The sequence below is a fragment of the Eubalaena glacialis genome, chromosome 10, assembly GCF_028564815.1.
Source record: "Eubalaena glacialis isolate mEubGla1 chromosome 10, mEubGla1.1.hap2.+ XY, whole genome shotgun sequence".
Classification (NCBI taxonomy): domain Eukaryota; kingdom Metazoa; phylum Chordata; class Mammalia; order Artiodactyla; family Balaenidae; genus Eubalaena; species Eubalaena glacialis.
The window spans coordinates 72,013,330-72,028,394 of record NC_083725.1 but is presented as its reverse complement, the minus strand read 5'-3'; the positions used below and the strand labels follow the sequence as shown (position 1 = coordinate 72,028,394).

The following is a 15,065-nucleotide window of genomic DNA, read 5'->3' as shown; positions in this document are numbered from 1 at the left end:
ACGAATATAATTTAAAATTACATTACGGATATAAGTTTATATCTGTGATTTTAATCTATATAACTGAGAGACTGTACATGTTTGTCCTTAGGTCCTTATGCATACATGCAAAGCTTATAAAGCCCTGGGAACTATAACTATAGGGTTTCAATAGCACAGCAACTCTGAGAAGAAAAGGAAGGCTAAACTTCCTGCCCCAAGGAAATTGACCTGGTCTGGGGAGGTGAGCTGTGGGAGGAGGGCCTGGACCTCCAAGGGTATCCAGATAAAAGTCAAGACAGAGGGCTGGGGGACCTAACGTAATATTTTCAGGGTTCATCTATGTTGTATGTTGTATGAGTACTTTGTTCCTTTGATGGCTGATAATACTCCATTGCATGGATTTTCCACATTTTGTTTACCCATTCATCAGTATTTTAGACATTTGGATTGTTTTTACTTTTTGGCTATTGTGAATAATGTGGCTATGAATTTTCTTGTACAAGTTTTTTTCTAAACATAGGCTTTTTATTTCTCTTGGGTGTATACCTAAGCATAGAATTGCTGGATCATGTATTTACTTTTTTGAGGATCTTCCAGACTATTTTCCAAAGTGATTGTACTGTTTTGCATTCCCACCAGCAGTATAAGAAGGGTTCCAATGTCTCCACATCTTTGCCAATACTTGTTATTATATGTTTTTTTCTATTATAGTCATCTTACTGGGTGTGAAGTTTTAGCTCATCGTTATTTTAATTTGCATTTGCTTAAGGACAAATGGTGTTTATCATCTTTTCATACACTTTACTATCCATTTGCATATCTTTTTTGAGAAAGGTCTATTTGGATCCTTTATCCATTTTTTAATTGCATTATTTGTCTTTTTCTGGGATCTTTCTATATTCTAGATACAAGTCCTTTATGAATTCTGTGATTTGAAAATATCTTCTCCCATTCTAAGGGTTGTCTTTTCATTTTCTTGATTGCATCCTTTGAGGAACAAGTTTTTAATTGTTATGAAATCCAATCTTTTTGTCACTTGTACTTTTGATGTCATATCTATGAAGGCCTTGCCTGATCCAAAGTCATAAGGATTTACTCCTATATTTTTTTCTAAAATTTTTATAATTTAGCTCTTACACTTAGATCTAGGATCTATTTTAAGTTCATTTTTACTGTGTGAGATAGAGGTTCAATTTTATTCTTTCAATTTTATTCTTTTGCATGTGGATATTCTTTTGCCTCAGGACCATATTCTTTCCCCATTGAATTGTCTTGACATTGCCAGGAAACCATCATTAAGGAGTTTTGTGTGTGTGTGTGTGTGTGTGTGTGTGTGAAACAGAGAGAGAGATGGTAGGGGGCAGATGAGGAATGACATGTTTTGAATGTCTAAAGGTCACCTGGCAGCCCTGAGCAAGTTGAAGAGGTCTGGAGCTGACAAAAAATGCCTAAATCCAGGACGAGTAAATGGCTAGTTATTGCTTTTAGTATGGAGGAAAAGTTACTTAACTAGATGCTACTGAGTATAGATAGAAGAGAATTAATTTGTTAATAATTGGTTTTCTCTTCATGAAATTGGTGACAATGTGTAGGTGGGGATTAAGGATAAGTAACTATAGATGTACAACCAGGTCTCTTACTCTCACATCTCAATGAAGGACATTAAGAAGAAAAAGTATGTAAGTTAAGAGATGAAGAATACAAGTAAGAAGAGAAATGAGCTGAGCAAAGCAACTATACTCCAATAAAAATTAATAAAATAATCTTAAAAAAATAAAAATAAAAAATAAATAGAAAAAAAAAAAAGAAATGTGAGCTGATATTCAAGGGAGCACACTGAAGAAACTTATTTCTAGGGAAAGTTCCTTGAAGGAACAGAGCAAAAAGCCAAGGCAAAAGCTCAAGGGAGCCTTGATATTAAAGAAGACCAGTATCTAGGTGTGGGAAGGAAAAGATTCAAAAGAAGGTTGGTATCTAGCACAAGAATTAGCTCAAAATTCATTTCATCAAAAGGTTTTTTAAACATGAGGATGAATAATCAAAGAGTTGGTAATCAATTCCATTCAATACAGCTTGCATTTCTTTTCTGATTTGTATTTCTCTTAATAGACCAGCTACTCCAAAATTCCAAGTCAAAAGTTACACTGCTGTTTTTAAAATATCTTTTTATCTTTCAAGTTCTCCTAACAAGTTTTCCTTGATCTTTCTTATTTCCTTCACCACACCGCACACTTTTAAACCCCCACTTTATTCAAGCCCAATCCACCCTCCCTCCCCCCTTAAAGGTATCTTCATTTGCTTTTACAGGTTCAATTTTCGCACTTAAAATTCAGCTTATCACAGAGAAGTTTGTGAAAGATGGAACATGGTCTTTACAAAGAAACTCTGAAAAACTCAATTTACATTTGTTTGCCTAAAATTATCTGGCAGATCAGGTACTGAATAGCTGTTGTTCTGTAATGTATCTGCTCATCTACTTTCCATCAATCAATAGCTATTCCATGACGTTCGATTTTATTCTTTTACAGGCAATGGAAAATGCAGTAATTTGTATTTTGGGTAGATCTGTTGGGTGACTGGGTAGTTGGAGGCTTGGAAGTGCACAATGCTGAAATCAGGGAGATCCATTCAATGACTATTGAAACAGTCCAGATGAAACTAAATAAACTAAGGGAGTAGGGTGAGAATATGAAGGAACTGATGAAACAAGTTGCTAAGATGGAATGATTAGGCTGTGACAGCAGCATATTGGAGGAAGGAAGAAGGAGGAATCTAAGATTGATTTTTTTTCTTTTTAAAAATTTTTTATTGAAATATAGTTGATTTACAATGTTGTGTTAGTTTCAGGTGTACAGTAAACCAATTCAACCATATATATATATGTATTATATATAATATATATATTATATATAATATATATATATTATTTTTTTATATTCTCTTCCATTATATATTATTACAAGATATTGAGTATAGTTCCCTGTGCCATACAGTAAATTCTTGTTGGTTATCTACTTTATATAGAGTAGTGTGTATATTTTAATCCCAAACTTCTAAGATTGATTTTTATGTTAAGCTATTGGAAAGATGGTGAGACTCTTCACCAAGGTGGGGAATTATGGAGATAAAGCAATTTGCTGGGGGAAAAAAAAATGCACATTTGTTGTTGTTTTTTAAACCAAGTTAGCATTTTCTGGATATCATTCGTATAAGATTAATAAATTCTGGATTCCAAGTAAGCTGTAGCCACTATATTTTACTCTAGATTTGTGAGTCAACACACTATGTGAGGGTTAAAGCCACGGGATACAATTATAACCCTAAGGAGTATATATGGAATGATAGGAAACAAGAGGCTGGAGAATAACACTCTGAACTCTTTAAGGCCAGGGATCATTTCTGTATTCATATGTGTATATCTAGAGTGTAGAACAATACACAGAATGTACTAATTATTCAGAATTGGCTTGTGGAAGGAAGAAAGGAAGAAAGTACATGACTTCCTTTTCAGGGATCAGATCACCAAAAGAAAGTAATATAGACTCCTCTTTATCTCCAGCAAGTCTCTCTGGCTGTAGACCCTGGAGTTCTTATTTTTGTATCTTCTCATGACCCCCAGTTGGTTCACTAGAATAATCTGCCTGGACCCTGATCTTGTTTTTATGACGGCAATACTAAGCCTTTCTGAAAGGGGGCAGTGTTTTATGACTTCTGGACTAAACCTGTTTTTCTTTTCTCCCACAGGAGGGGAAAAGTGTCCCAGAACAGAATATATGGATGATGGTGGGGTGGGGAGTGTCAGTCACTTTGTCTTGTGAACTGTGGTATGAGCCCTTGTGGGAATCATAGGGTAGGGAGGATGGGATATTGAGCAGTTAGCAGATATGGGTCACTGATCTGGGTATTAAGGATTTGTGATCAGCAGGAATGGGCAAGTGTCTATGGTAAGAGAGTTTGGCAAGTTCTCAAAGTCAGTGGGAGATGTGGAGTAAAAAGAGTCTCAGGATTGGTGATTCTCTTCCTGTGTCCTCACATTACTTTTATTACTGAAAACTTGTTTATTGTGCTACAGAAATTGTAGTCTGAGCCATATTCTGCCTGTCGATCTCATCACTGGGAGTGTTTTGACTCACTTGCCTCTTCAAATTCTGAATCAATTCTGGGAGTCGTAGCATTATGACCCATGCTTTCCATCACAGTAGAAGGAAGAACTCAAGTCTTGCCCTCAGGCCATATAATACCCATACCCTAGATCACGGAATTTCTAGAGTTTTTCCATACTTAGTCACTCAAAAGCCTCTCCTGTGGGGTTGATGTCAGGTTAGATTGTCCTTCTCTGACTTCTTTTAGTTCTTTCTATACTCACCTTCATGTCCTCTGTGAAGCCTTGGCTTTAGTTGAGGAGGCAAAGAGTCTGTTCCTTTGAACTGTAGGAAAGACTCAAGACAAATTGAACTCTAGGATAATGAGAGTTGTACTGCACTTCAGCAAGATGTTCTGCACTTATTATATCCAAAGACTTCAAGAAGTAAAACTAGGACAGACTGCCATCTGATATAATAGTGTGTTATTATAATATATCAATTATCTCCTGAGTCAGACCTACAAGAGAGTAGAGAAAGGGGTATCACTTTTTAGATAGGAAAGAGGCTGGGATCAGGAGCCACCTTCTCTCTTAGGCAGTCAACCACATTCTCTCTTGTAGTCCCCCAATATCTCCAGTAAAAACCAGGAAACGTACTTGGAACAAGCACAGGGAAATGGCAAGTGCAGGTCTGCACTTCATTGAACAAACCCAGAGACACTGCTTTTTGCTGTGCAAATGTCCAGTTTGGTAGGTAGCTGGAAAGCCCATTTCTGTGAACAAACTCTCTACCATTTTTCTTTCTTCATGTTTGTATAGTACATTTAATTTCACCAAAGACTTTCAAGCCATTATTCAATTTTCATGACAACCCAGGAAAATAAAATGGGCAGAGATTATCATCTTCTTTAAGAGATGATAGCTGAAGCATGAGCTCCAAGAAGAATAAAATAGAAGTCTAAATATGATGCATCTACCATTCTAAATGAATTGGATTTACTTTAACATATTTTTATTCATTAATTAATCTTTCTAACATTAGATTTCTAGTCCCATTGCCAGGGGTATAAATGAGGGCTAATTGGGACATGGCAGGAAACTGTACTTACCATCATTAGCCATAGGGAAATACAAATCAAAACCACAATAAGATACCATTTCACACCCACTAAGAGGGCTAGAATTTTAAAAAAATATTAATAACAACAAATGTTATAGAGTATATGAAGAAATTGGGAGTTTCATACATGCAAGTAGAAATGTAATTTGGTATAGTCACTTTGGAAAACAGCCTGGCATGTTCCTCAGACAGGTAAACATAGTTACCATATGACTCAGCATTTCTACTCCTAGGTATAAACCCAAGAGAAGTAAAAATATAATTCTACAAATACTTGCACATGAACGTTCATAGCAGCATTATTTATAACAGCCGCAAAGTAGAAATAATTCAAATGTCCTTCTACTTATGAATGGATAAACAAGATGTGGTATATCTTTACCATGGCATATTTTTTTTTTTTAATATCTTTAATATCTTTTTTATTTTTTAAATTTTTATTTATTTATTTATTTATGGCTGTGTTGGGTCTTCGTTTCTGTGTGAGGGCTTTCTCTAGTTGCGGCAAGCGGGGGCCACTCTTCATCGCGGTGCGCGGGCCTCTCACTATCGCGGCCTCTCTTGTTGCGGAGCACAGGCTCCAGACGCGCAGGCTCAGTAATTATGGCTCACGGGCCCAGCCGCTCCGCAGCCTGTGGGATCCTCCCAGACCAGGGTTCGAACCCGTGTCCCCTGCATTGGCAGGTGGATTCTCAACCACTGCGCCACCAGGGAAGCCCTACCATGGCATATTATTCAGCTATCAAAAGGAATGAAGTACTGATACATGCAGCAACATGCATGAACCTTGAAAACATGCAAAATGAAAGAAATCAGTCACAAAAAATCACACATTGTATGATTCCATTTATTTCAAATGTCCAGAACTGGTAAATCTATAAAGAGAGAAAGTACCAAGATTTACAAGCAGCTCATGCAGCTCAATAACAAAAAAACAAACAACCCAATCCAAAAATGGGCAGAAGACCTAAATAGACATTTCTCCAAAGAAGAGATACAGATTGCCAACAGACACATGAAAGAATGCTCAACATCATTAATCATTAGAGAAATGCAAATCAAAACTACAATGAGGTATCATCTCACACCGGTCAGAATGGCCATCATCAAAAAATCTAGAAACAATAAATGCTGGAGAGGGTGTGGAGAAAAGGGAACACTCTTGCACTGTTGGTGGGAATGTAAATTGATACAGCCACTATGGAGAACAGTATGGAGGTTCCTTAAAAAACTAAAAATAGAACTACCATATGACCCAGCAATCCCACTACTGGGCATATACCCTGAGAAGACCATAATTCAGAAAGAGTCATGTACCAAAATATTCATTGCAGCTCTGTTTACAATGGCCAGGACATGGAAGCAACCTAGGTGTCCATCATCGGATGAATGGATGAAGAAGATGTGGCACATATATACAATGGAATATTACTCAGCCATAAAAAGAAATGAAATGGAGGTGTTTGTAATGAGGTGGATGGAGTTAGAGTCTGTCATACAGAGTGAAGTAAGTCAGAAAGAGAAAAACAAATACAGTATGCTAACACATATATATGGAATCTAAGGGAAAAAAAAAAAAAAAAAAAGAGGTCATGAAGAACCTAGTGGCAAGATGGGAATGAAGACACAGACCTACTAGAGAATGGACTTGAGGATATGGGGAGGGGGAGGGGTGAGATGTGACAGGGTGAGAGAGTGTCATGGACATATATACACTACCAAATGTAAAATAGATAACTGGTGGGAAGCGGCCGCATAGCACAGGGAGATCAGCTCGGTGCTTTGTGACCACCTAGAGGGGTGGGATGGGGAGGGTGGGAGGGAGGGAGATGCAGGAGGGAAGAGATATGGCAACATATGTATATGTGTAGCTGATTCACTTTGTTGTAAGGCAGAGGCTGGCACACCATTGTAAAGCAATTATACTTCAGTAAAGATGTTTAAAAAAAAAAAAAAAAAAAAGAGAGAAAGTAGATTAGTCGTTGCCTAGGGCTGGGGGTGGGATGGGAGAAAAATGTGAATGATTGCTAAGGGGATACATTTTATTGGGGGCAGGGGAGTAATGGTAATGTTCTAAAATAAATTGTGGTGATAGTGGCACAGATCTATGAATATAATACCAAAAATATTGAATCATACACTTGAAATAGGTGAATAGTATGGTATATAAATTGTATTTCAATAAAGTGCTAATTAAAATTAAAAAAAGGAAGAAAAGAAACTGGACTTACCTCCTGTAGCAGAAAGAAATGTGGGCTGCTGGCCTCTCAATCTCCTCTTATCTCATGGCTGAATTCCTTTATCCAAGGGATTAATCCCTTTATCCAAGGCTTCAGGGCTCCCCCTCCCATCTCATTCAGCTTTCTAGGTCAGGGTCTGCTGGACAATGGCCTTTACACAGCCACTTCATGGCCCGAAATCAGCTTTTCTATGTCTCTCCCCAAGCTTGGATTACACTTTAAACCTGCAAAATTCCCTACATTTCTTTACCCAACCGCAGCCAACTGCTGAAGTCTGGTGGGTGAGGTGAAACCCTCTGAAGGCAAGATGAAGGCTGCCTGGCTTCACTCACCTATACTTGCACATGCAGAAGAGGACAGAAAGTAAGGAAAGCTTCTGGGGGTGGGGAAGTGTCTTGAAGCAACAGGAGCAGCCAGAAAAGCCTCCTATAGAGCCAATTCAAATACATTCAGTCATTCCAAGTCTAGAACTCTGCAGCACCAATCAGAAAGTGGGAAGAGGAAGAAATGTGTGCCCTAAGCAAGAAAGAACTGTGTCAGGATTTTAAAGAACAGCAGGTAAAACAGGCTTTAATAATACCAGAGGCCAATAGATAGTGGTATTGAGGTCTCAGCCTCAGTGATCTTTGCTTTTCCATCACAATTTAAAACAAAGAAAACATGCCTACATCCCACCTATTAAAAGTAATTAGGAGAGTTGAATTGAAGCATTATTGAAGTGTGGTTAATAGTGAGTTAAGCATTGATTAATTTTGGTTTTGTAGCTTACTCTCCCCCCTATATTAAGGAGTTATTAGGTCCATATTGTTTTTAGGATCCAAATATGTTTATAAGCACTTTAAAAGTTATGGAGTCTAACACTGTGTACTGAAGGCATAAAAGAGCCTGGGAAAACTTGACTGCCTTGTGGAGAATAGATGAAGTCCATCTTGTCCAAAAGGGGAATGGAATGTTGGGGTGATGCCCCAGGAATCAAGAGAGTGCTCCCCTGCTCCAGAGAAGACCAGCCCCTCCCCCAGCCTCCACATCTCCATTCTCACACCTCCCTCCTCATAATACTCCCCACCACTCACTGCTTTGAGACCACTGGGAACTATGCTATTATGTATCTTATCCCTGTTTTGTCAGATGCAAGAAGCTCATGATTCAAGGTCATCACTCAGATCCTCATCTCCATAAGGCTCCGGATATCCCTAGTTTTGATTCCATATATCATCCGTCTCCAACTCTTGAAATCCTTTACTGAGTAACCTGTGACTCATAGTCAGCCATCAGCAAAATTCCCTGTATTATCAACTTCTCCTTGGAACGTCCTCTTTACTTTCTTGGCTAACCGAAACCTGTCTCTCCATATACACTTGTTCATTCTCTCCCACACTTCTCAGATCTCCTGGCCTGGAGGTCACCCCTGCACCTTATCACTAATTCCCTCCCTTTTATTAAAATATAAAACCCTAGCATCTTTATGTCACTTTATCATACTACACTTCTCACTAATTGTCCATATTCCTGTTACCTACGAATTCCTGTTTTTTCCTTCTTTCCCGGGTGGCATCTGCTTCTGCTTCTGAATCTTTGTCTTTATCTCTCTTCTCTCTCCCCTCCCCTCCCCTCCTCTCCTTTCCTTTCCTCTCCTCTCCATAATTATTCTCTTATCATGATCCTTGATGACTTCAATACTGATGTAGATGATCCTTGCTTATTCTGAGCTTCAGTTCTATTCACCACTTCTCCAAAAATGAGCATGTCTTTCATTTTCATCCTTCCCCAGTCTCTCACTCCCGTGGACTTGCTGCACTTTAAGTCTCTCAACTTATTCAAGGCTATTCAGACTGAAGGGTTAAGGACCAAAGGGAAGAATATGAGGTGAGGTAGAAGCAGTTACCAAAATTTGCTAAAATGGAACAGACACCTTAGGTTTGTTTAATTCAAATCCTAATTGATATGGACATAGATAGGCAAATGCGTCTTTTAATAAACTTTCTCATTAATAAAACTAGCATAAATAAAGGATGGTGACCATCAGTAGGCTGTGACACCTGGAAACTCACACACAGAAAAGTATTATCTGAAGTCTTTTGATGTTTGTTCTAGGGCTAAAGTTTAAATTAATGAGATTGAGGGCTGTAAGGCTTTGAAAAGTGCAAGTGGGAGGGGGAAGGAACTGTTCTAGCTTTTTCTTCTTACTGTTCTTTCAATTTCAATTCTTTGGAAATCTGTCAAATTGAAAGGTAAAGCCATCATTCATTTGGGCATTCTCAGAGATATTTGAGAATAACTCTTTAGATAATGATAGGGGAGGGTTGAGATGGAGACTTGAAAGAGTGATAGGGACTCCATGAGAAGAATTATCTCAAACCTCTGGATACTTTTTTATATAAACTATGTCATACCTGCTGGATTACACCTCCTTTATTCAATCTCCCTCTCAGATTCTTAACCCTCAATCCACAAGGAAAGGCTCCCTTGCGGTGTTTCTTACATGAAAAAGGGAAGATTCTCCCTTTGATTCTGGACAAGAACATGTTACTTTTGTGGAAATAACATTAGGGAAGCTTTGTGTTCCGCTTTTCAAATTTAATTCTTTGCTAATAGCACATGTTAATTTTGTAATTAAAAATATAGGGAATTCTCTGGTGGTCCAGTGGTTAGGACTCTGTGCTTTCACTGCTGAGGGCCCGGGTTCGATCCCTGGTCCGGGAACTAAGATCCCACAAGCTGTGCCACCAAGAATAAATAAATAAATATAAATAAAAATAATAAAAATATAAAGAAGATATAGAAGAAAGTTGTCTCAAAATAAAGAAAAAATAATAATTTATCAAAATTTCAAGAATGCATTATCTATGACCTAAATGTTCCACTTTTAGGCATTTAACCTATAGAAATACAGTCCTCCCAGAGGTGCACACAAATATACCTGAATATATTCCACCTCTTTTATAATAGTGAAACAGTGAGAGCAACGAAATGTCCATTAAAACTCCAGTTATTTATTTTGTTATATGTAGGTAATCTCATATCTAATAATCTAATAATCAAATAATCAAAACTACTCTGAAGTCGGTGTTATTATCTTTTTTATTAAAGAGAAGGAAGCCAGGCCTTTAAGAGGTTAAATATATTTCCCAGTGACAAATAGCTAGTATGTACTGAATATGGTGAGTGCAATTCTGACCCAAGTCTGAGTGACTCTAAAGCCTTTGTGTAGCTTGGGGACAGTTACACTACCAGTAAACATAAGGGTGTGGATTTGGAATCTAGGAATTCAGACTCGAGTGAAGTTGTTTCAAATATTTTAGTACTACAAAAACTTTGCCATAATGACTAACCCTGTGTGTATGTTGTTTTATACCTATGAAGGTACATTTGAAAGGTAATTTCCTATAATTGTGATTCAAAAGAAAAATGCATAAGAATTTTGTTAAGATATTTCCTAATTCTGCAGAAACTCTATCACATTGTTTACTCAGGAGCAATGTATGAAAGGGCCTGTTTTCTCACATTGCTACCAATCCTTTTAATTTTTGCCAATCTGACAAGAAATGGTGTTTTGGTGTAGTCTTCATTATACTTTCTCTTGTTAACAGCTAAGCTTACTCTAATTATGTTTTGTCCTCTTTTTTCATCAAACTTTTGATAATTTTTTCCCTACATTTTAAGAAAAAATTAACCTTTTATCTATAATATAATTTGAAAATATTTCTCCCCGGTTTGCCATTGACTTTTGACTTTGTTTATGGTGGGGTTTTTTTTCCTGTGGAAAAAAAGGGAGGCATGGTTTTTGTTTGTTTGTTTGTTTGTTTTACTGGAAGATTATAATTATAGAGATGTCTCAGTGAAAGAGACATATAAACAGAACACTGAGTGGAGGGAGTGTGTCATTTAAAGGTATAGGAAGTGAGCATTTCAGACAATAAGATTAACAAGTACCAAGCCCTGAAGAGGAAATGAACTTGCTGTATCTGCAAAACCACCAGAAGGCCTGTGTGTCTTGAGTGGCATAATTGTATTTAAAGCAATGTCTACAAAGATTTGTAAATGCATTTAATTTTGATATTTCAAAATTATATTTGGTTCAATTCAGTTACTGTAAACATTAGATTAAAATACTTTTCTTTTGATTCTTGTTTTCTTCCTATTTCTTGATAGAGAAACAAAATTGGAGTATAATCCATGCAATAGGCTTAGGTCTCAAGACAACTTTTTATTAATTATGAGGTGATGAGCTATTGAGTTGGATGAGCTATTAATAATTAAAACAACAATACAAGTAAAGCTATTATTTGTAAAGCATTTATTATATGCCAAGCACTATTATATGATATATATGTGAATATATACATATATATGCATATCTTATATTTGTATATTTCTCATCAAATCATTAAGAGAAAGGTACTATTAGTATTTCCCTTTTAAATGTGAGAAAGTTGAAACCTAGAGAGGTGAAGTAACTTGCCCAAAGTCACATAGTATACAGAAGAGTCAGAATTCCAACAAAAATCCACAACCCCAAAACTTAACCGCTACTCCTGTTTTCTCCTCCACATAATAAATGTTAATAACTTCTCTCTCTAATTCTCATTATACTATCTCTAGGATAAAGAAAGCTATGCAGAAAGCTATGTGGAAAGAAGAAAGAGCAAAATGAACTGAACAATCATTGAATGCTTACTATGTAATAGATAAATGATGCTACACCATCCTCATCTTATTTACAGATGAGTAGAAAAGGAAGTTCATTGGGATTATGCAACCTTTAAAACTCATCGAATAATTAAGTAGTAGATCCAGGCTTTAAGTCAAAGCCTGGCCTCGCACCTAACACAGTTCTCTCCTCTACTTGACACTGAATCCCAGGGCTGAGAAGAGCTCACTCAAAGAAGAATAAATGTGAGCATAAAAGTGATATTAAAAAATCTTTAAAATAAGAATTTTATGCACATACACACATATTGCATATTTGCTATGAGCAGGTTCTTACGCTTTGGAGCAATAGAAATAAAAAGCCTTTCAAAATAACCTCTTTCCTCAAGGAATACATTCTAGACAGGGCATAAAGACACCAACATGAAAAAGATCTTTAATAAAACAAGAAGAAATAGTCTCAGGACCCAACAAAATAGTGATTTAGATGAAAAGAGGTGGAGAATCTTGAAAGATGGATCTTTCACTGTGGGCTGAGTATGGAAGTGGACAGCATTGAGATGTGAGCTAGGTTTTTGAGGATGAATTGGACTTGGGATAAATTTCAGGCTGAATTGCTCTTCTCAATCTTCGAGGACATAAGGCTAGCCTAATCTCTGGTGTCAATAAGTAATGATTAGTGGGCAAGCAACTAAGTTACATGTAAATGTTTATATTTCTTTAACAAGTTATTAAAGAATATGTAAGTCTATGTCTATTAGATAAGAGTAGGTATTTGACTTTTCATTTTAATGATGACTACAATTTTTAAATACAAAACATATTTGGATAGAAAAGAGTACTCTATCCCTATACTATTATCTATATTTTGAGGAAAGCTCTGTCTGGAACAGGTAACAGTGGCCCAGGCTTATTTGATAAAAGTTTTTGAAATGGTATGCTCACATTTAGCTGATGATAAATGGATGTGTCCACCTACTGTGTATGCTACTGTGTGTTAGTGTCTCTGAACTTGGGTATTTAAACATGTGTAATTATGGACATGTGTAGCTGGTAATAAAAATAAGTGTCATCCCAGGGAACTATGAGTTTCTAAACATGACAGTTCTCAGGGGTTTCCATTGTGAGGAAGATGTTGAGCTAGCAAATCTAAATGGCAAAATTATATGAGTGATCAGGTATCACATTTAGGAGAAAATGAAAGTGGATGCTGAGAAAAGTACTATTTAGGTAGTAGATGCCAGATAAGTTATCACATTTCCCCTAATTAGTTTTTCTTGAGATAGTGGGGGGATCAGAAGTTATTTGAATAATAGATGGAAGAAAGTGGGGTGGGTATTACTATACATTTTTAAGAAAATTAATCAAAGGTAGATTTGAGTAGAACATGTATTTAATTAATTGGAACATGGGTGAGAATAACACAGGGATAAATGGAAGATGTAGAGATGAGGAGAAGGTGAATATAGAACAATTAATAGGTATAGAAAGGGATTAATTTGAGGTCAAGTTGGGAGCATTTATTTAGATTTCTTGGCAAGATTTTAAAACGTCTATTTAGCCCCTTCCAAAATCTGCTTGGTCCTCACTACATAAATAAAGGGATTGCGCATAGGTGGGATGACCACATAGAGGTTGGCCAGGAGGATATGGACATAGTGTGGGATGAGGCTTCCACCAAACCTATAGGCAAAGACAGAAAAGAGGGCAGGGATGTAGACGAGTAGGATGACACAGACGCGGGAGCTGCAAGTAATCAGGGCTTTGGACCGGGAATCTCAAGAAAGGAGGTGGAAGACAGCTCGGAGGATGTAAATGCAGGAAACAGTGATAAGGATGATGTCCAGGTCTGCAGAGAGTAGAGCAGCTGCCAACCCATACCAGACGTTGATGGAGATCTCAGAATAGGACATACGGGCGATGCGCATGTGCTCACAAAATGTATGTGTAATGATGTTGATCGGCAGTAGTGCAGGCGCTTGAGGAGAAAGATGGGTGGAAACATGATGATGAAGCTGTGGGCCAGCGTGGCAGCAACGATCTTCCCAATGACTGTGCTGGTGAAGATTGTGGCGTATCTCAAAGGGGAAGAGATGGCCATGTAGCGGTCAAAGGCCATGGCCAGGAGGACTGCAGAGTCAGCCACGAAAAGGAAGTGGATGAAGAACATCTGGGTGAGGCAGCCATCAAAGGAAATGTGGCTCCCTAGCCAGAAGTTAGCCAGTGCTTTGGGCATGGTGGAAGTGGAGAGCAAGATATCAGCACTGACCAACATGGACAGGAATATGTACATGGGCTCCTGCAGGCTTGGCTGGGAGAGGATGACACAAATTAAAATGCCATTGCCTGCCAGAGCATCTACATACATGGTGTGGAAGAGGATGGAGAGCCAGATGTGTAGGTGCTCCAGCCCAGGGATGCCAATAAGGAAGCAGCCCACCAGGCAAGTATCAGAGTTGTTCACAGCAGCTGTGTTGTTAGCAGATAGAACGGCCATGATGTTTTGCAGAAACCTCACCTGTGCCATAAGGGAAAAACAGCTTCAGACTTCGTATATATTAGCAGAGTGCACATAAAGGCTTGCCATCAGCCACAAGGTCTGCACACACTCACAGGTCCTACAACCATGTTGGGCTCTGCACACATGCATATTCTCTATAGGGAATCACACCCAACATCTGCACAAAGTACAGAGCTCTAGACCCCCACAGACAGGCTCTGTGTCCTTATTCAGAGGCCCCCCATACAGTTATAAGATTTTCAGGCACCTGCAGGTCTCAAAAACATTGCCAGACTCAGTAGAGTGCCACCAGTTTGGAAAAGAGCAGGAACAGCTAGAAAATCAGACAGTCTCTATGGGTATGTGAACTGTACTGAGCTCTGCAAAAGCCTCAGGTTCTCCCACAAAGGGCCACAGTCTCACACCAAAGAGCAGTTGCCTCTGCCTGGTGGATTATGTGGAAAAGTAGGGTTGAGGGCAGTGGGCACT

The 15,065-nt window shown here is 38.0% G+C and overlaps 1 pseudogene; it reads right to left on the bottom strand.

Annotated features, from left to right (window-relative positions):
* Positions 1-13,596: 13,596 nt before the first annotated feature.
* On the bottom strand, positions 13,597-14,603 carry LOC133099333 (olfactory receptor 52B6-like; annotated as a pseudogene).
* Positions 14,604-15,065: the final 462 nt, after the last annotated feature.